A 21620-nucleotide genomic window follows, 5' to 3' on the forward strand; every position below is an offset into this window, starting at 1 on the left:
AGGGACATTCTGAGTAGTATTAAATTATACACCGATTCGTGATATTATCTTGGGTATTTAAACTAAAAAAACCCCTAATGTTTATTCACTTTTGAGACACAGAGAGAGTGCAAGTGGGGGAGGGGCAAAGAGGAGAGAGACACAGAATCCAAAGCAGCCTCCAGGCTCTGAGCTTTCAGGATAGAGCTTGAACCCACAAACTGTAAAATCATGACCTGAGCTGAAATTACTCAACTGAGCCACCAGGTGCCCCAGGCATTTAAATTTTTGTTATTAAGGTATTATTGGTATAGTTTCCCACAATAATATTGTTTTGTTAACCAATATACATATACATTTATTTTAACTTTACAAATTTATTCAACTTTCTTTATGGCTATTAGTATATGTAATGTCTAATATGTGAAGACTATGAACAACAGTTTAACATATTTTCATTTTCTAAAGCTGTTTTTCTTATGTAATAATTACCTACATGTGATTTGTCAGCAAGTGAATATGTAGATTTATAAGCCAATTTCCTTTCTTTAATGTTAAAACATGTCATCAATTTACCAAAGAGTTGTACTTATTTCAAGAAAATAAAATTATGTAACTATAGATCATATTTTTCCACACAATTTTGACTTTTCTCCAAGTGCAACAGCAATTTCTAAACTTCACATCTGCTAAATATTACCAGGGTTATGACACATTCTGTAGTCAACAAACATTAAAGTGACTCTCAGTGATTTCTACATTCTTTTGTTCATACTTTGCATAATATCCTCCTATTGAGTGTGGGTAGAAACTATAACTTGCTTCTAACCAATAGAATGCAGTAAAGGTGATGGGATGTCATTCCCATCATCATATTAAAAGTTATAAAAGATTGTATTTACTAGTTTCGTTCACTCTCTATTGTTGTTGTTATTTAACATTTATTCCTTGTTAAGAGACAGAGCACTATTTGGAGAGGGGCAGAGAGAGAGAGGGATACATAGAACCCGAAGCAAGCTACAGGGTCTGAGCTGTCAGCACAGAGACTGACGTAGGGCTCGAGCCCAGGAATCATGAGATCCTGACCTGAGCCGAAGTCAGATGCTCAACGACTGAGATACCCAGCCGCCCCTGTTGCTGTTTTCAAATAACCAAGTTGCTTTCAATCCTGCAGCTAAAAGGAAGTAAATTCTGCCAGCAATCTGAAGGAGCTTGGAAGTGGACTCTTCCACAGTCAGTCCTCCAGAGGAGAACCCAACTATGGTCTGCACCTTGACCAAAAACTTATAAAAGCTCTAATTATGCCATGCCTGTATTTTTGACCCAAAGAAACTATGAGATAATAAATGTGTGTTGTTTTAACCCACTATGTTTGGGGATATTTATTACATAGCATAAAAATCTCCTAATTTTTTTTCTTAAATTTCCTGCTTCTGGGCATTCATTCTATAGCTATCATGAAAACCTTTTTGGAGCTGGGGATTTCTAAAGTATTTATGCCTCTTAATTGCTATTAAATATCTTAAATTATTATTTGAGAACCAATGTTTGCTGTGTTTAAAGATCATTGAAGGAATTACAGATTCTCCAGTAACTGCTCACAAACAAGCAGAATAACTAGAGATAACACTTTAATGGATCCAGATTTTATGACTTTGTTTCTTCAATCTAGAATAAAGCCTTCTTTCAGTTACAATTTAATTTTGACACTTTATCAGTGGCTAGAATCACTTTATTATGGCAATAGCTCTTAATGATACCTATAATACTATAACTGATACTCATATAGTGTATGGAGGACTTATATAGCAGTAAAATTACTCTATTATAATAATTATTCAAAGGAAGAGAGAAAAGAATATACTACATTGCTATATAACAAATTGAATATTACGTCATTAGCTATATAGGAGAAAATAAAAGGAAAAATGAATTAACATTTAATGAGTAACAGCTCTACGTCCAGCATTTTGTTAGGCCTATTCAAGCTAATATTGTAGTCTTGAACCAATACTTGATGGTTAAAAAAAGATGCAAAAGTCTTACATTTGCATCTTTGACATCAAAGAATTAGAAGTCATCACCTCTAGTCTTACAACAAGGAAAAAGTTGAAGAAATTAAAATCAATGACTTTTCTTGAATCCATTAGAGAACAGAGGGCACTAAAACCTAGAACGGCAGGTGAATCCAGGTTGTCACTGCCAAGATCTTACGTGGAACAGAGTCTGCAAGAGCAACAAAATTAAATGGTTATTTTGACAAACTGCTGCAGGCTCAATATCAATTAACCAAGAGTAAAGAAAGTTCAGGGGGCCACAATTTAAGGGAATCCCCACAATTCATGGGTTTACCTCAAATAATCCTAACGATTCTCATAGCAAAGAGCCAAGGAAAAAAGGTTTTGGGACTCTGGCAGATAGTAAAGATAAGTAGTCATTTGGAAATATACTCAGAGCATTCTATATAACAAGGCTTAATCTTTACTGGAAAATAATTTACCTATTGTTGTCTGAGGTGAAGGAAAGGAATTTCCCCAAATATAGGTTTCACTATCCCTTCACCTAAGCAGGGAAAACAAAACAAAACAAAGCAAAACAAACTAAGAAACACCTGTGAAGGTCACACATAGGCAAGGAATGCAGGCTCATTAAAAGCCTTAGATTTAATCATAAGATTATAAAATGCATCCCTTCTTCCACTCTTTATCACCACAACAAAAAAGCTCGAAATCAATAATGTGGATTATAGCTGAGAGATCTGCGATGCACTGACTCTCAGGCTGAGTTCTTAGGAACGCTCAGAGACAACCCAGAGAAACAAAATTCAAAAATAATACAGGAACTTGAAGCATCCATTACCACAGATCCGGGAAGCTCAAAGAACCAAACATGATAATGACCAAAAATTCTATACCTGGGCATATCACATTCAAATTGCAGAGAAACAAAGATAAAAATGAAATCTGGTAAGAAGCTAAAAATAATGGGGCGCCTGTGTGGCTCAGTTGGTTAAGAAGCTAAAAATAAAACCAATTTAACTGCAGAGAAAAGTGACAAGAATTACGTAGACTTCTTGTCATAAATCATGCAGCAAAAAGAGAGTAGAGTGAAATGATTTAAGTATTGAAAGAAAATCACCAAAACCCTTGAATTCTATAATCTTTTAAAAGTGAAGGAGATACAAGACTTTATCAAAAAAATTTTTTTAAATAAAATTCACTGACAACACAACTACCCTATAATAAATGTTTAATGAAATTTTGAGGATGAAGGAATTTAATATAAGTCTAAAACTTGAATTTACATGAAGAATGGAATAGCACCAAAGAAAAAATAGTTGATGGTAAAATATGTGTATTTTTTAATTCCTGTATTTTTTTACATTTATCTCTTATTTTATCAAGGTAAAAAGTATAGAAGCATCACTTGCAAGTGGTCAACAATCATTATTGAATGCAACTAAAAGGAGTGCACTCTACTTTTTTTCCTAAAAAAGAAAACAATAGTTTCTAATTCATTCAATGGCAACTGGTAATCATTAAATTAGCAATGATTACCTTCAAAAGTTATTACACAAGCTGTGCTGTCATTTCTTAAGGATGATCAGGTACCTAAAGTCACAGATATTTCCCACATAACATGCATCATATAAATCAGACTTGGTTTATCACAGGAATTGATAAAACCAGACCTAGGGAAAGAATTAGGTCAGAAGACATGTGTATGGTGTTAATATAGTGAATGTTTAGCCCACCATGATTATTACAAAATCAGAACAGCAAGAATATTTGCAGTAAATTTTCCTATTCTTAATTGATCCAAAAATAAAACTGTTAGTATTATTACTAATAGTACTAATTTAATGATTATACTATAGGGATAAGTGAAATGAATTATAGCAAGGTTAAAAGGGATGGAAGAAGGAAGAACATGCTCTTTTTCATGTTACTTGCACTACATGGGAAGCAATACAGTGTTAGTTGAAGGGGGATTTGGGTTACTTCAAGGAAAATCACTATTTTTTTAAGGAACCCTAACTGATATGCAAATACAGGAGATAAAATGGAATCATATAAAATGTTCAGTTAAAACCCAAGGAAGGATAAAGGGGAGGCAGGAAAAAAAAGACAATTATGACAAAAAGGAAACAGTTACAAAAAGGTAGATATTAAATGCAAATACATCAAGAATCCACTTTAAATATGAATGGTTCACATATGCTAATTAAAGACAGAGACTGTCAGAGTGAGCTATCAAGCCACAAATAATATGGATGAACTTTAAATTCTTATTCCTAAGTGAAAGAAGCCAGTTGGAAAGGGCTACATACTGTATGATTCCAATCATATGTATTATATTATAGGAAAGACAAGACTACAGAGACAGTATAATGATCAATGGCTGGCATAGGTTGGGGCAAGAGAAGAGTGTTGAACAGGTTAAGCACAAGGAATATTTTTAAGGTAGTGAAACTGTACTGTATGAGACCAAGATGGTGGATATATGACTATACAGTAATCAAAACCCATTGAACTTTACAGTAGCACAAAGGTTAATCCTTAATATACACAGTTAAAAAATTGTTAATGTTATCAAGGGTTCCCAGGAGGTAATGCAGACAGTAACAAAAGATTCTAACTCTATTAAAATTGAATGAACAACAGCACTTGAAGAGGTGGTGAAAAAGATGCTGACCTAAATACCTTGGAAGTAAGGAAAGCCTATAAAACACAATGGGGGAAAAAAGTACATAAGTCCTGTAGTCTAGTTGATAATGTTGTTTCTAGTAGTGGTATAGGTCTACAATTCTGATACTATGTATGTACACTGGAAAGGAACAATTAGGTAAGTCAATAATAGATGGTATGAACCAGGTTTCTTATCACTGGAGTGGGAATTTACAAACAAGCAAGGGGACAAAGACAGAAAGATTCATGTGGTAACAGATTAGAGTTGGAGACCTCCATATCAACTCATGTTTAGCTTAATATAGATAGAGCTGGTTATACAGAGAAACACTTACACACATATGTGCATATACTAGCTACTATACACACATGCATATTCCTTTGTTCTCTCAGCTGAGAGAGCATAGATGTAATGACACTTCAGTAGCAATGAGTATACCTACTGTCCAAGTCTTGGTTTCAGATCCCTTTCATTGTTTGACAAAAGGAACCAGGGATATTTAAGAAATGGCCAATTATAGCCAAGGGCTAATATAGAAGAAAATTTATAGTATCTTACAATGAAAGGAAGGAAAGGTTACAATGATGGGGGTAATGTCATAGAACACAGGAGCCAAATGAAAGAGTTCTCAATGGTGGAGATGAAAATGTCTGCAAAATAAATAAATAAATAAAATAGTTTTGGCTTATAATCCAAAGTATGATATTACTATCCATGGGTTCATGCTCATATAGTAAATGATTGTAAAATAAATGAGAGAAAATATATAAATAACCTCATTCCAAATAGTTGATGTAGATATTCTAAGGAGGAAAAATATATTTCTTCAAATCTTAATGTCGGATTTTCACAGTAACTTCTTTCTAAAGAGTGTATCGTACAGAAAGGGAAGAAAAGACTAATTTTATAGTAGAGAAACTCAACAAATAAAACCAGGTGAGCAAGTTGTTTAAGGCTGATATCAATAGTGGTAAATTATATGAGTAATAGGCATTCTTAATGGAACAAAATAAAAATGGCACTTTACCTCTGTGATCATCCTACCAAAAATATATAAGCCCAATTTAATCATGAAAATATAAAAATATGATTAAATACCTGTGCAGTACTCCTCAAAACCATCAACTTGATCAAAAACAAGGAAAGTATGAGAAATTGTCACAGCCAAGAGGAGTCTAAGAAAATATGATAACTAAAGGTAATGTAGTATCCTGAATGGGATCATGAACAGAAATAAGACAAAATTAAGGAAATTTGAAAATTTTCAGTAAATAATAATGTATCAATAATGATCTGTTATTTGTAACAAATGCACCAAATTAATGTAAGAAGTCAATTATAGGAGAAAATGGCTGCAGAGTATGAGAATTCTATACTATCTTCATAATTTATTATCAGTCGAAAACTATTCTAAAGGACAAAATCTTAATGAGAAATAAAGGTCAAAATATGGTGTATTTCCATGAATTTCAACATAAGGAAATACACTTGCCTTTCTAAGGGTATAAGATAAATGGGAACTCAATACAGCAACACTGTTAAGCGATTACTTTTGGTCATCAAAAAGGGTGGGTTTGAGTCCCTGCTCTAATACTGAATTATCTTCAATGAATTATCTTCAATGCTTATAAATATTGGGTGTATGTGACACTAATATAATCACAACACTTTTTTGAGTACTCAGAAGAATTATGTACTGAAACCTTGAAGGGAAGAAATGCTTTCCAAAACAAGGTTAGATTACTTAATTTGAAGTTATAAACACATCCAAATAGAGGCTGGTGGTGTGAATATCAGTCAGTGTATGTGTTTGCATATGTGTGTGATTGCTTGTATTTGTAGAAATCTGTGGTTGGAAAGCAATGGAAGCCTAGAAATAGAGCACAGAGCATCTGGTTTCAACAGTGTTTCCAGTTTAGTTCTGGGAAGATGATGATCTGAAATAAACTAGTATTTCTACTGTGGTCACAGGTAGAGTTGGATTCATGAAGCTATGTTAGTCAGGTCAGGGACAATAAAATCATCTATTTGATTTCTCTCGTGCTATAAAGTTTAGCAGTTTAACATCTGACTATATTTAGGATTTCCATGTACATTTACACAAAAACAATGCACTCACCAGGAAAAAAAAAATGGCATACCTTCACATCTTTATTCTAAAAATCTCTCCTTTAAAATATAATTAGATGTCTGATTGGTATGCATCTATTCTGAGCTCATTTAACCTAAATCATCCATGGGGTTGATCAACTTATGATGTCCCAGGGATTTTCCAAATAATACTCAACATTTCTGCATATATTTTTCTTCCAAATGCAACTTCCTTCTTCCATCACTCAAACATGTTTTAACTCATTTAGATCTGGGGTTAAACTATTTATACTGTAAATTTTAACATCAGTATGAGTTACTAAATCAGTATAACATTAGGAAGTGGAAACATTAGTATTAGTGTCACTTCATTTATAATAGTGACACCATGTCATGTGGCCAATTTCCCAATTTACTCAAGAATATTAACATAAAATCATAAGAAACAAACACAGATTCAAAAGCATTTGAGAAAGAAACCTGGCATGCTATTTTAGAGACACTTCTTTAATGTATTTTCTAGGCTCTCAGTCCATCGTTTTCAGTTTAAATACAGAGAATGGAAAGTGTTCAGTGGCATTTAGTTTCATGATGATTTTAATGGGAAGGAGGAAGGCTGGACAAAAACACTTAAGTCGTGATTCTCCCAAGGAGTCTAATACAACAGTGATGACACAGGTTTTACAGCCAGATGGATGTGAAATGGAACTCCAAAAATCCTTACTGCTTGCTGAAATTAAGGAAGTTTTCTACTTTCTCAAGGCCTCTTTCTGTTTCTTATTAGGTAGAGACAATAATTCTATCTACTTTCATAATGGTAGCTTATCACACAACTAGTTCTCTGTAACTTTTAATATTCATTGTAATTTATTTTGTTAGTATCATCATTAGTGTGATAGTTATTATTTTACTGTACTACAAACACAAAATCTGGTTCACTGATGGGGGCGGGGGAGAAAGTCTAATAAAATATCAAACTAGGATTCTAAGTAGTATTAATGCCATCCAAACAGACCGTGACCCAATACACTAATAATAATAATAGTAGTAGTAATAATAATAAATTTAAAAAGTCAATTCCCTGGTTTTCATCTTTCTTTATACATGGGCCANAAGTCATCATAAAGAAATGGACACAGTATTTCATACAAAAATCCAAAAGGTTTGGACATAAAGATGTAATAACTGTAATAACTACAGTGATTAATAATATTTTTACTCTGTCAAAATGACATTTAGTATATTGTACAGAAAGGGGACAAACTGTTGTAGTTCATTTGGTGCTATATGAGTAGTTCTGGCCTATGAATAATGAATAGAAACGACGTGCTACTTTGAAACTGTGGAATTTGACGTCCTTCCCATCTCTCTCTCAATAACACTGGAGACTAAGTTATCCACAATAAAAATTGGATTTCCTGGAATCTGGATTTTCCGAGATACAGGTTAAGTATACAGTATATTTATTAAATACTGTCTTTGGGATCAGTAATAACTGTGGAAAGGAGAGGAAGGAAACAAGACTGCGCAGAGGAACAAATTTAAGCTGTGATGCTGGGACCTGACTTGCCCTCTCTGGGAGCTAGAAAAATTTAAAAAGAAAGAAAAGAAAGAAAAAGAAAAAGAAAAGAAAAGGGCCTATTTAACATTGAATATTACATCGAAGAGTCATGCATTCACATACATGCCTTAATCAGTCTTTAGATGTAAGGAGTCAGTCTCTGAAGGAAGATAGGGCCAGTGCATCATCATGTCCACCACATTCCAACATGCACAATTTTAAGATGGAAAAATGCTGCCAAAAGCAGCATTCAACTGTGTCATTAAGATTAAGCCACTGAGTTTCAGGTCTTGTCTACTGCTTTGCTAGTGTTAGTTTTCCTAATATAAGAATATATTAAAATGTATCTACCTCTATACGATATCTTCTGTATGAATTCTAATATGCACTGTACTATTTTAAAACCAAGTCAGTTTTATTTAGATCTATACTTGTACAGGCATATTAAGAAAATATCGTCATGGGAAAAAAAGAAAACCTGTTAGTGTCTAATTTCATCATACTTAAAATCCAACATTTACAACTGAAACCTTTCATAGATATGTATTTTCCCTGATTAGAACTTTCATTGGTTTGTCAAGAGAAACTTACTGCTTAAAAAAATAATAAATTAAAATAAAAACATGGTCATAAAATGACCAATGGACATTCATTTTGGTTGTATGAGTAGTAATGTAGCTTCAAGTTTAAACAATATAAGGTTAAAAGACTAAGAACTTTTATGCATTTTACAAATAGCTGAAATAAATATTGAAATGCAAATCTAATCCAACCCGGTATTGTTATATGATTTTTAATTTGCAGTAGTCAGATGCTGGTCTCAGAGAGTTAAACGCTAAGCAAAAGTACTCTAGATGATTTTAAGATCAAATGGCCACATAGCCAGGATGTGCACTTTGAATAACATTTCCTCAGTGATGAGAAAAGAAATGTTGGGTGCAGTGACTTTTAAACAATGGCCGAATAAGGTTACAATAAAATAAATCAGAGAAGTGAGATGGTTTAATGGCTTTTTAATGAGCCTAATGTTTTCCGTTTTAATGAGCCCTCTTACATCAGCTTTAATTATTTTATGAGAATGAGAAATGATTGAGAAATGGCTTGCATTAATTCAATTTTCTGTTCAGTCTTCCCACAAGCCATTATGGCACAGTGGCTAATGGGAGTCAACTTGGATAAGTGGGAACTTGTATAATAGGACAAGTCTAGGCTAAATTTAGTTAGACACTTGATATGTTAACTGGTGATAAGGTTATACTTCCTCATTTTGCAAAGAGTGCACACCAAATGTCCACAAAGTATTTTAACACTATAGCACAAGCAAAAATTAATTAGAGCAGTTTAAATGAAGTATAATTTGTCCTAATTAATTCAACAAAATTGTGTTAAAAATCTCCCAGCTTTTTATTAGTGATATGTTGAGATTAGAAATGTACAAAAATAACTGATTTTTGAAATATAAATCTTTTGACATAACCTGTGCTTAAAACCATGTTAAGCTTTTGTAATATAATGAATATAAGGACATAATTTTCCTGCTACCTAAAAGTAATATTAAGCAAATTGTTTAGTTATGAACCAAATAAGACATGTCAGATCCCAAATCTATGTCAACTTGTCACAAGAAACAGGTGATAATAAAATATAAAATTAAATTAAAAAATGATGCTGTTTCTCTTACATATTATTCAATGTATTTTACAATGAGTAACAAAAAGCAACTCTTAAGTAAGGCTAAAAAATCATTTAGAAGAACACACAACACAATGCAATAAAAAACTGTGTGGCTCATCAAATTGACAGGAAAATTCAAGAATTAGACTAAAAAGCATGGGTAGAAACAAAGTGGTCACACAGCAAATACAATCGATATACAATTCATATACAATCCACATTAGTCCACTGATGACACCCCAGCCATATAAACTTGACCTCTAACAGTTCTCCAGCAGGACCGGTGTTAAGCACTGCTGCTAGAACCACAAATATGGCCAGTCCTAGGAACTGAATATGCTCTTCTTAGTGCTGTTCTCAGAGCCTGAATAAATCCTCTGCCTTTGTCTCAATACAAAATCTTTACCAGGTGTAAAATTGGTCCAAATTCATTCTGAAGCCTGTTTCCTAGTTGCAAAAAAAACTGCAAAAATGAGTATGTTACATTTTAGCCTGTCTCATGGGAGCTGGATTCACCTCCCACAAAAATTTTCAAAGTAGAGACTACCCCCAAAGGTAGCCAAAGAGGTTTGGAAGTTTGGAAAGAAAATGACAGCTAGCTATAAATTATATATAAAATTAAAAAGAGGTATAAACAGTAAATATTGATAGTTAATAATTTTAAGAAGCAAGCCGGTAGCAGTTCTAGTTCACTCTAGAGAAATGTAACTTTATCAGTTCAATTCAAATGGAGTGTACCAGAACCTCTATGTGGTAGGTGCCATATTTAGATCTCCATAGGAATATGCAACAGAAGTAAAGAGAAAAGGGCTAAGGGAACTAACATTTTCTAAAGACACCAAGGTGATAAATATTTAGCTAATCTTTTTCTTTTTTTTTTTAAATATTTTTATTTATTTCTAGGAGAGAGAGAGAGACAGCGTGAGCAGGGGAGGGTCAGAGAGAGAGGGAGATACAGACTCTGAAATAGGCTCCAGGCTCCGAGCTGGCAATCAGCACAGAGCCCGACGCGGGGCTCGAACCCACGAACCGCGAGATCATGACCTAAGCGAAAGTCGGACGCTTAACCGACTAAGCCACCCAGGCGCCCCTAGCTAATCTTTTTCAACAGGAGCTGGCCTTCAAGGATTTAATGATCTTGTAGGGAGAAAAGAGAAGCAAGTTAATAAAGAATAAACTATATATGTAAAATGTTCTAAACTCTCCTACTCATTAAAAAAAGCGAGAGAGAAAAGAAAAAGAGGAATGACTGTATCCAAGGCATGAGATATTATATTCATCTGGGGACACATTAGAAAAGTTTCCTCCGGCCAATAATAAAATATGACGAAAAATAAAGATATTAATATTATCTTTTTTCCAAATGTTCCTATATATGCATACCTATCATTATATGTACAATAGTGTTTATCCTAGCCTATTAGGATTCATGGGTCCTTGAACAACACAGGTTTGAATTGTATGGATCCATTCTTACGCAGATGTTTTACAACACTGTACTGTAAAATGCATTTTCTCTTTCTTCCAGTTTTTTTAAATGTTTTCTTTTTTTTAAAATGTTTCATTAATTTCTGAGAGAGGACAGCATGAGCAGGGGAGGGTCAGAGAGAGAGCGAGGTACAGAATCTGAAATAGGCTCCAGGCTCTGAGCTAGCAATCAGCACAGAGCCCGATGTGGGGCTCGAACCCACGAACCGTGAGATCATGACCTGAGCCGAAGTCGGACGCTTAACCGACTGAGCCACCCAGGCACCTCTCTTCCAGTTTTCTTGATAACATTTTCTTTTCTCTAGCTTACTATAGTTTTAAAACTACAGTATTAAATATATAGGACACAAATAATAGGGGTTAACTGTTATTGGTAAGGCTTCAGGTCAACAGTAGACTATTAGTGGTTAAGTTTTGGGAGAGTTAAAAGTTATATGCAGAGGGGCGCCTGGGTGGCTTATTCGGTTAAGCATCCGACTTTCCCTTAGGTCATGATCTCGCAGTACGTTGGTTAGAGCCCTGCGTCGGGCTCTGTGCTGACTGCCCCCTCAGAGCCTGGAGCCTATTTCAGAGTCTGTATCTCCCTCTCTCTCTGACCCTCCCCTGCTCACGCTGTCTCTCTCTCCTAGAAATAAAAATATTTAAATTAAAAAAAAACAGTAATAAAAAAAAAGTTATATGCAGAGTTGTGACTGAGTCGTGGGCCAGTACCACTAATCCCTGTGTTGTTCAAGGGTCAGTTGTACGTGGAATTGCAGCAACATAAGATAAGGAAGGAGAAAGGAAGAAAAAACAAGAAGGAAAAAACTCCAACAACATATTGAAGACAGAATATCTAAATATATCACTAATTAAGGAAACTGCAAGAGATAAAGAATGATAGTAGAGAATATATTGCACTGGAATTAAAGTGCTTATTCTCCAACAAGTAAGTCACACCAGAACTCACCAGATGAGACATTCCCTTCCATTCATCTCAAAAAACATTCCCGAATCTTCATGATTATTTTTATACTCAACTTCCTAAGGCAGATCACAAACTCTGCCTCTTATAACATCAAGGAAAAAGTATTGTTTCTACAACTTTTCCTCTAACCTTCCAAGAATTCCCTTCTATATTCAATCTTATTTATCCACTTGTGTTTTGAATCCCATCCCCTCCTGTTTTCCCTAGGATTTATGATTCTAGGGATTTATGTGCTGTCTTCCACTGCTTCTTCCCTTTTGTCTATAAACAAACTTAAGCATCACATTCTCCACTCCCCTTCCACACTTCACTGCCTCCAGTTGATACAAAATCTTTCTCCTGTCCAAGCCATTTACAACTCTTGAAAGAATCATTTTAACTGCTTCTATTCCTGTTTTCTCCACAGTTCTTGAAATCTGACTTCTGCTACCAAAAGATTTTTCAAGTATTTTTATTAATTCCACTAATAAGCTCCCAAATGTCAAGTTTAGTAGCAATCATTTAATATTCTTCTGATTGGGGTTATTTGCTAAATTTTGGAATTGTCCGTCACTCCCTTCTTCCTGAAATCTCTAGCTGCTTGGTTACTATGACGTTGAACTGTTGTGGATTTCCTCATACAGACCTCTGTCTGTTTTATTTCTTCACTGGCTCCTCTTCAGCTCCCTTTTTTGTTCAACATGGCCTTTTAAAAATTTGTACTGCCTATGCTTTTGTATTCCACATTATGCTTCTGACTCAAGATTCTCTTCCTGAATGACCCTTACATTATTCCATACATTCAACTATGTCCTTTATGCTCATAATGCCTTACTTATTAGCTTTAGTCCCAACCTTTCCCTCAAACTTCTTACATATACTCAATAACTGTTGCACATCTCTTTTTGATTGTTACAGAGATAACTCAATCCCAAAGATAGTACTTCCCATGTCCCTGCTATATCTTCCCCCATCTTGTATGCAGTGCCACCAATGAACATCCTATCACAAGTAATTTCTCTTTGTCCCCACATTCATTTCAGTCACTAAGTCCTACTGAGTTATCAATTTTCCTTCTCCATCCCTACTACCTTTGTTTTAATTCACTCCCTTATTACTTGTCACTTATTCTACAAAAAGACTCCTAAAAGTAACATCATGAAGTTTCATATACAGTTAAGCCTATCGCTATGTACAGAAAATAGAACATATGGAACATACTAAGTGTAAAATATAAATTGTTTGTTGTGTAAAGATTGTTTTATATAAGCTTATTTTTTATAAATTTCTGATCTTATATTCATGTATTTAAAAAGATTAGCATTTATTTTAAAAATCTGCTCATGTTATTAAGAAAGCTTTCAAATAACATTGTGAAAATTGAGATTAATGAACATTGGTATCCTGAAATACTTTAATATAAGTTTCTGCCAAAATTTTCAAGATTATATATGCTTGAGAAATGTTCAGTTAAATGAATTAGAGATTCATAAGCCATAGGACTTATCAAAGCTTTTATTATGTTAACATGTGCCAAGAATTTTAAGAGAAATGTATCATCCTTAGTATTCCATGAGCATTTTTGACCACAGAGCCCCTTTATTAGAGTGTAGCTATTAGCATACTTAGAATAATCTTTTTTTTCTATAAACAGAATTCTTTTTTTAAAAAATGTTTTTTATTTATTTCTAGGAGAGAGAGAGAGACAGCGTGAGCAGGGGAGGGTCAGAGAGAGAGGGAGTCACAGACTGAAACAGGCTCCAGGCTCTGAGCTGGCAGTCAGCACAGAGCCTGACGCGGGCCTCGAACCCACGAACCACGAGATCATGACCTAAGCGAAAGTCAGACGCTTAACCGACTAAGCCACCCAGGCGCCCCAATACTTAGAATAATCTTAATAATATTATTTGAAAATACCATTCTAAAGTATTTACAGAAATAATAAACTACATTTAGGTATAAATAATGTGATATTTTTAAGTGACTTGAAACAAAACTGTTTTCATATTATTAGTTAATTTGCTGAAAATCACTTGCTAGTCATTTCTAAATATATTGATTTATACAAAGCAAATTAAGACATTTGGAGTACAGAGAAAAGATGAGTTTGAAATCATTTTATATGTTAAGTGTGATTCCCAATGGAGTCTATTTAAATCCTTATGAGATACTCATCCTTAATATCACTAAGAAATACAGGATTAGGCTGGAATAAATTAGTGAGGCGATTAATTAAACTAGAAATATTTATCATTATTAAAATGTGGTATCTCAGGAAATCTAAAAAAAAACCTATCTTTTCAAACTCATGCTTAATCTGGACAAAATATAATACCAATCTACAGCTCCATGTATAATGTAGACACTATGGTTAGCAGAAAAATGTGATGGATTTTAGAGAAACACAAGTGTGGACTTCTGAATTCATGCTTAATCTTACTTCATCTTGAATCTTACAGAAACAAAATGATTATCTGGAACCTTTATGAATCTTGGAATGGAACAGAAAATGCTAACGTAACTGAATCTGGTTTGCATAATGTTGCAACATACACGTATATATTCATGCATACTAAGTGATATTCTGAATATATGTTTCCATCATTTTTATGGAAAAGGAGAATAGTGACCAGGATGACTATCTGCACATAATTTCTCTGTACTCAGACCTTTCGTTTTAAGGATGATGAATTACTTTTTTTTTTCTTTTGGGATAAAAGTTCATCTCAGAAACACATGTCAAAAAGTACAGCATTAGGGAGACTCCAGGGACAAAATTCATTAAAAATCATCCAAGTCGACTACTTACTAGACCAAAGAGCCCTAGTGGGAAGAAGGGAAGGCTGTGGAGATCACTCCTAATGACTAGAGGGAAGGGTAGTGGGGAGATCCATTGTGGCCCTCAGATGAATTCATACCTATGCCCTAAAAAAGCAAACTAGAGGCCAGTCCACCCTAGCTAAAGAAGTAGAAACTGACAAGAGAAAATTGACCACATAGCAGTCAATTAGGTGAATATATTTTCCTCTCTTCCTTACCTACCCAGCACATTGCCATAGGGAGGACTTGAAGAGAAAGAGGAGGCAAGTTTTAGAGACAAAAAATGCCTCCCTCTCTCCCTACCTTATAACACTTCTGCAGTAGGCAGGCCCTCAGCTCAAGTTTACACAGGGAGAAGATGATAATTAAGGTGAAAGAAAGAGGACTTTAATCAGAGCGACTGAAAATTATTTGCCAGAGATGTGAATAAAACTGTTTTGACAGACTACGGTTGAAAGAAGTAACTGTAAAAAAACAAACCCCATGTTTACACCCCCAATGAGATGAGACTAGTCAATAAACCAGTTTTATGTCATTTTCATATTACATTGTCCCTACACAAGTCAATTCCTTCTGGGGCTTAACCAGAGAAAGAACAATCTATTGCATCTCTGGGACAAAAATTGGCAGTGTCAGACTTTGCTGAGAGAAAATATGCCTGTCTTCAACACAGATTCATCCTAAGGAATTTTCAGGAGCAATTTTGACCATCAGTAATTTTTTTCCTGCATGCTTTACTATACAAGTCATTTGTAAAATTCAACTTCTCTATGTACTACAACACAGATGCCTAGCAAGTGGGCTGGTTTCATCATTGTTTCATTCATGAGGACAGAGGCTGACTAAACTACAATTTCAGACTATTGTAGATGACCAATATTCTCAATTTTCCTGGAGTTGAAGAGTTTCTAAGATGTGGGACTTCCAGTATTTCAATTAGGAAAGTCCTGGACAAATCTAAAAAAACTGGTCACTCATCCAGTTCTACTATTCTTCAAGGAGTAACTAAAGTGTCATTTCTTCCATCTTCTTCTCTATGTTTCAGAGTGCAGAAACATTTAGCAGCTTGATGTATTATTAAGAGAATTATTTTTAATTTTTTTTGAGAGAGAGGTAAAGAGAGAGAGACAGAGAGACAGAGAGACCGAGAGAGAAAGGCAGAGAAAGGTGGAGTCACAGAATCTGAGCTGTCAGCACAGAGCAGAAATGGGGCTCAAACTCATATACTGCAGAACTTGACCTGTGCCTAAGTCGGATGCTTAGCTGACTGATTCACTTAGGCATCTCACAGCTTTATGTATTATTAAAAGTAGAAGGGGGATGCTTGGGTGGCTCAGTCAGCTAAGCGTCACTTCATCTTAGGTCATGATCTTGTTAGTGACCTCAAGCCTCACGTTGGGCTCCTTGCTGTCAAACTGTCAGCGCAGAGCCTGCTTCAGATACTGTCCCCTTCTCTCTCTGACCCTCTCCTGTTCGTGGGTACTCTCTCTCTCTCAAAAAAAAAAATAAAACATGGGGCGCCTGGGTGGCTTAGTCGGTTAAGCGTCCGACTTTCGCTTAGGTCATGATCTCGCGGTTCGTGGGTTCGAGCCCTGCGTCGGGCTCTGTGCTGACTGACAGCTCAGAGCCTGGAGCCTGTTTCAGTCTGTGACTCCCTCTCTCTCTGACCTTCCCCTGCTCACGCTGTCTCTCTCTCTCTCCTAGAAATAAATAAAACATTTAAAAATAAATAAATAAACATTTTTTAAAGAAAAAAAAAGTGACAGCTTAATTTTTCCTATACTTAAGTGTATCGGTTTCTTATTGCTAATGCAACAAATTAACACAAGCCTTAAAACAACAAAAATTTGTTATATTACCTCTCTAAATTCAGAAGTCCAAAATGTATCTTCCTAGGCTAAAATCAAAGTGTTGCCAGGGCTGTTGTTCCTCCTGGATGTTCTAGAAGAGAATCCATTCTTTTGGCTTTTTTAGCATCCAGCAACTGCTGCATTCCCTGGCTAATGGCTCCACCTGGCTCCAACTTCTGCTTCCATCATCATAACTTCTCTGACTGACTCTTTTCTCTTCACTTTACAAGGACACTTTTGATTACAGTAGGCCAACCTGGATAATCCAGGATAATCTCCCTTATCAAGATCCTCACTTAATTACATCTGTAAAATCTCATTTAACATGCATAGTAATATTTTCAGGTTCCAAAATTATGACATCTTTGGGGACCATTATTCCACCTATAACATTAGGCATTAAGGAAGTACTTTTAAAATGATTAATTTAATGCACACACACACACAAACTGAAGCCACACTAACTTCCAACAATCCAAAATTTCTACAGGACTTTAACACACTACAAACACTACATTTGATATAACTTTTTGGATGAATTCAATTTGACCCATATTTTGTCATATGTCCTTAACTTTTTGTTAGATGTCTATACCTTCACCTTGTAATGAAAGGTGAAGATACTGTCCTTGATCATCAAAATTTCAAAAGAATCAAGTTGATAACACTTTACCATTTTACTTGCTTCAGACATAGAACTTCTACAAAACTTTCCCACAAAATGCTCACAACTGGAACCAGCTTAAAGCAGAATATCAGAGTACCTAGGTGGCTCAGTTCGTTAAGCCTCGAACTTTTGGTTTCGGCTCAGGCCATGATCTTATGGTTCATGATGCCCTGTGTTAGGCTCTGTGCTGACAGTGTGAAGCCTCTTTGGGATTCTATCTCTTCCTCTCCCTCTCTCTCCCTCCCCCATGCTCGCTCTATCCCCCTCTCAGAATAAATAAATAAACTTAAAGAACAAAAAGAGAGAACTTCATTTGATTCAGTGTTTCCACGGTGAATATTTTCAAGTTTTAACTCTACCTATGTGATAAATTCTGGTTATATGTTAAAAACATGATATCTGTTGGGGTGCCTGGGTGACTCAGTCAGTTAGGCATCTGATTTTGGCTCAGGTCATGATCTCACTGTTCGTGAGTTCAAGCCCCATATCAGGTTCTGTGCTGACAGCTCAGAGCCTAGAGCCTGCTTTGGATTATGTGCCTCCCTCTCTCTCTGCCCCTCCCCAACTCACTCACACATACTCTCTCTCTCTAAAAAATAAACATGAAAAAAAAATTTTAAACAAGATATCTTTTTAAGAGATGCAGTATCACTAGTAAATTAAAGATATTCTTCTTCCTTCTTACCAGCAAATGATAATTAGTCAAATTTAACATCTTGTTCCTCTGACTCAACTTCACATTTAGCATTGGGGAGGAGAAAACGGCTATCTTAAGGTAGGGTGCACTACTACTGTAACTATTCTAAAATCCTGTACAAATTACAAGGCCTTTATTCCAAGGAAAAGAAATTGTTATACTTATGTCTCTTCTTTCCCCTTCGTTCATTCATTTATTCACTAAATGAACATTTACTGATCTCTTAATATATATGTGATGTCTCAAAGGGAAAAAAAAATCCTCTGAAGGCAAGAGTGAGTAATGATTAGAGCACAGGCTTTGAAAATAGGTTTGTTTTCAAATTCCTGATTAACTGAGCAAGTAAACCCTTACCTTCGGTCTAACCCTCCTAATTCTTACCACTGTAATGAGGTCTCAATTAGCTAATCCATTGAAAAAAACTTAGCTCAGGGCATTACATATCACTTAATTCTCTGCAGAAACTAACACAGTACTAAGGAAATAATTCATAAACCAAAGTCCTTATTGTTTCATTAAATTATATCATATTGTCATTGTATCTGCCATAAAGGATCCTAATGCAACTAAGCTTTTATTTAGATTTTCATATAAATCTCTCAACAATTTACTAATTACTGAAAGTAATTTGTAAACTGAGACAATCTGGCTTTTTAGAGATATGCCTTCTTACATTTTAATGTTATCAAATATCTCAATATTTTATTTAGTTAATAAAGTCTGGGTATAGATTTCAAGCTTCTTTGTTGAATTTGCACAAGCTACCATATTCAACAGTTCTTAGAGCATCTATGAGTTTTTCAGAATCTTCTTAGCTCCAAAACCAAGCAAAGCATACTTGTTTTGGGGTTTTAGAGGTAGGGATAAAGCTAAGATGTACCTCATAATTTTAGATTTTAAAAGTGAACACTTGTTTAAGTATCAAAAATAGATCCCTACAACAGGCAAACACTAAGCTCCAAGAACATTATAACAGAAAACAAGACTAAAGGAACCAGAAGTGTAGGCCTAATATAGTCATAGAGAAGGTGATAGAAGACCATCTTATAGGAGGCAATGAACAAAAACTTGGGTAGAATCAGCCGAAGAGGTGATGAAGAATGACTTTTGATATGCTTTGTGTTTCTGCTGGTTAGTTAATTGGCTTGATCATTTTTAAGTATGTGCTTCTAAGGCTCAGGGTTTGAGAATATCATCAGAACTACAGAATTTATGATTCTCTTTTTGTCTCCAGTCAAGCCAACATATATAATGTCTCATGAAGGTGCAAACCTACATGCTTGGCTTGGTCTTCTGGCTGGCATTGCTGCTTGGGGGAAATGGTGTTCTGGAAGGTTGCAAAAGTGCAAAGACTCTTGATGCCAGGTTTGAGCACTTTACTACCCTTACTGTGCACTAGCGTGCTATACCCAACCAGAGGAAAAATACTCTGGTATTTCAGTACAGTCAACAGATTTATTAGGTAATAATTTTAGATAATTCTGCAATTTGATGTTTGTTATTAAAAGACGTGGCAACCAATAAGACTCTTCTGAATAGTTCTACTCTGTTCTATAAACTGGACAGAAGATACGAAATCTGTAAAATCATTCCTGACATACTATTTTAAGCTAAACTGGCATTTTTTGAGAAATATAAGGCTAATAATAAGCAAATCAAGTTACTTAGAGTAATTTATGACCTCTATATACAGAATGCACATTGCTGAGTCACAACTACCAGAATGAAATATATATTGTAAAAGATAAATAACAGGTTTAATTCCTACATATAAAATGTGTCAAGTCAGTAAGATACACAGAAAAAAGGAAGAGGTAAGAGGAGGCTGTAAAGGGCCATGTTCTAAAGACATTGAGTTGGCATTCAATGAAAAGGAGCAGAGTGTCTGACCAAAGCTGATTAGACGGGCACTTGGCCTATCTGGGCAATAAAACCCTGTCTTGATATTAGTGATGTCATTATGAGAAAAGCCATATGTTAACAAAATAAACTAATTTGACCTAAGATGATATCACAGGGGGCTGGATTAGGACTGCAAATAAAAGAATCCAAAAGCTTTTTGAAAACTGAAGCTTTCTTAATTTTCCAGCTGATGTTGTAATCTGCCTAGAGGTTTATAAAACATTTACTTCATGTTTGGGTTATATGGCATCATAAGAAGAAACTCTGGAGTTAAAAAGTGGTGGGATGAACGTTCTAGGAATGGTGACTTCTGTGATATGAAATTCCTTAATAAACACTCTGGGAATTATTTTGTTTACCTTGCCTGCCTAATAATGTCACTGAGAAATGTCAAGCCCCCTTCCTCCAAATAGCGATTAGAACCAATGCCCAACACATTGAAGTAAAATGATCATTCTTGAAATACCCAGCAAGGGAAGTATCTTAAGAGACCATTTCTTCTAAATGTCCAGGGTTGATATTTTGCCTGATTCCATAAATCTGCAATAAAGGGATAAACATAGAGTTGAATAAGAATATACAACTATTTGTACTCTCCTAATGTGCTTTGCCTTAATCTTCTGATTTACACTGCATCAGAGATCCTCATAATAAAGAGCAAGTAAGTAACAAGTTCAATTCCAAACTTAAATATGAGCAATCAATTTCTCTCAGAAAGGGTGAATTTTTATAGTAATTTGTTTCTGCCTTCCCCTTGCTCAAATAAAGTTTTCATGTGAAGTTTATAGAGGATCTTTTGTGGCAATAGTCAGATATTACAACAACACAAGCCTCTCGTTTAACGGTACATACACATGGCTAAAATGACTTGTGCTCAGAGAGACTCAGTTAATGGTTTGTGGCCTTAAAATTTATGAAACATAATCACTCCACTCATCATTTGCAAAAATGAAATTTTTATCTTCTATAACAGGAAATTAGGTAGCTAAAGCCTAGAAGTACAAATCCATCTTCTACTAAAAAGGTATTAAGAAGTACAAGCAAACAGTATACTAGCTTCTTCTAAACTAGAGACACAAAGAAATGGTAAGCTACATGAAATATTCACCATCAGGACTTTGGAGGTAGGCAGATTCACAACAACAGCACACAAGCTTTGTCAGGAATTGTTGAGAGATTGAAAGCATACTTAAAGGATTTATTAAAGCAATAGAGACAACCTCAACTCCAGTTACCATGATTGCAGGGATTTTTAT

At 35.0% G+C, this 21620-nt stretch overlaps 1 protein-coding gene and 1 non-coding gene across 2 annotated transcripts in view; both read right to left on the bottom strand.

Moving 5' to 3' along the window:
* The window catches only part of TENM2 (teneurin transmembrane protein 2), a 3267991-nt gene that overhangs the window by 2993001 nt on the left and 253370 nt on the right, over positions 1-21620 (bottom strand). The gene's annotated exons all lie outside the window — the stretch shown is intronic.
* On the bottom strand, positions 3642-3773 carry LOC144226043 (small nucleolar RNA SNORA72). The gene has a single exon (XR_013333508.1). It is a non-coding gene; the product is annotated as a small nucleolar RNA SNORA72 (small nucleolar RNA).

Source organism: Crocuta crocuta, unplaced genomic scaffold, assembly GCF_008692635.1.
Source record: "Crocuta crocuta isolate KB4526 unplaced genomic scaffold, BGI_CrCroc_1.0 scaffold131, whole genome shotgun sequence".
Taxonomy (NCBI): Eukaryota; Metazoa; Chordata; class Mammalia; order Carnivora; family Hyaenidae; genus Crocuta; species Crocuta crocuta.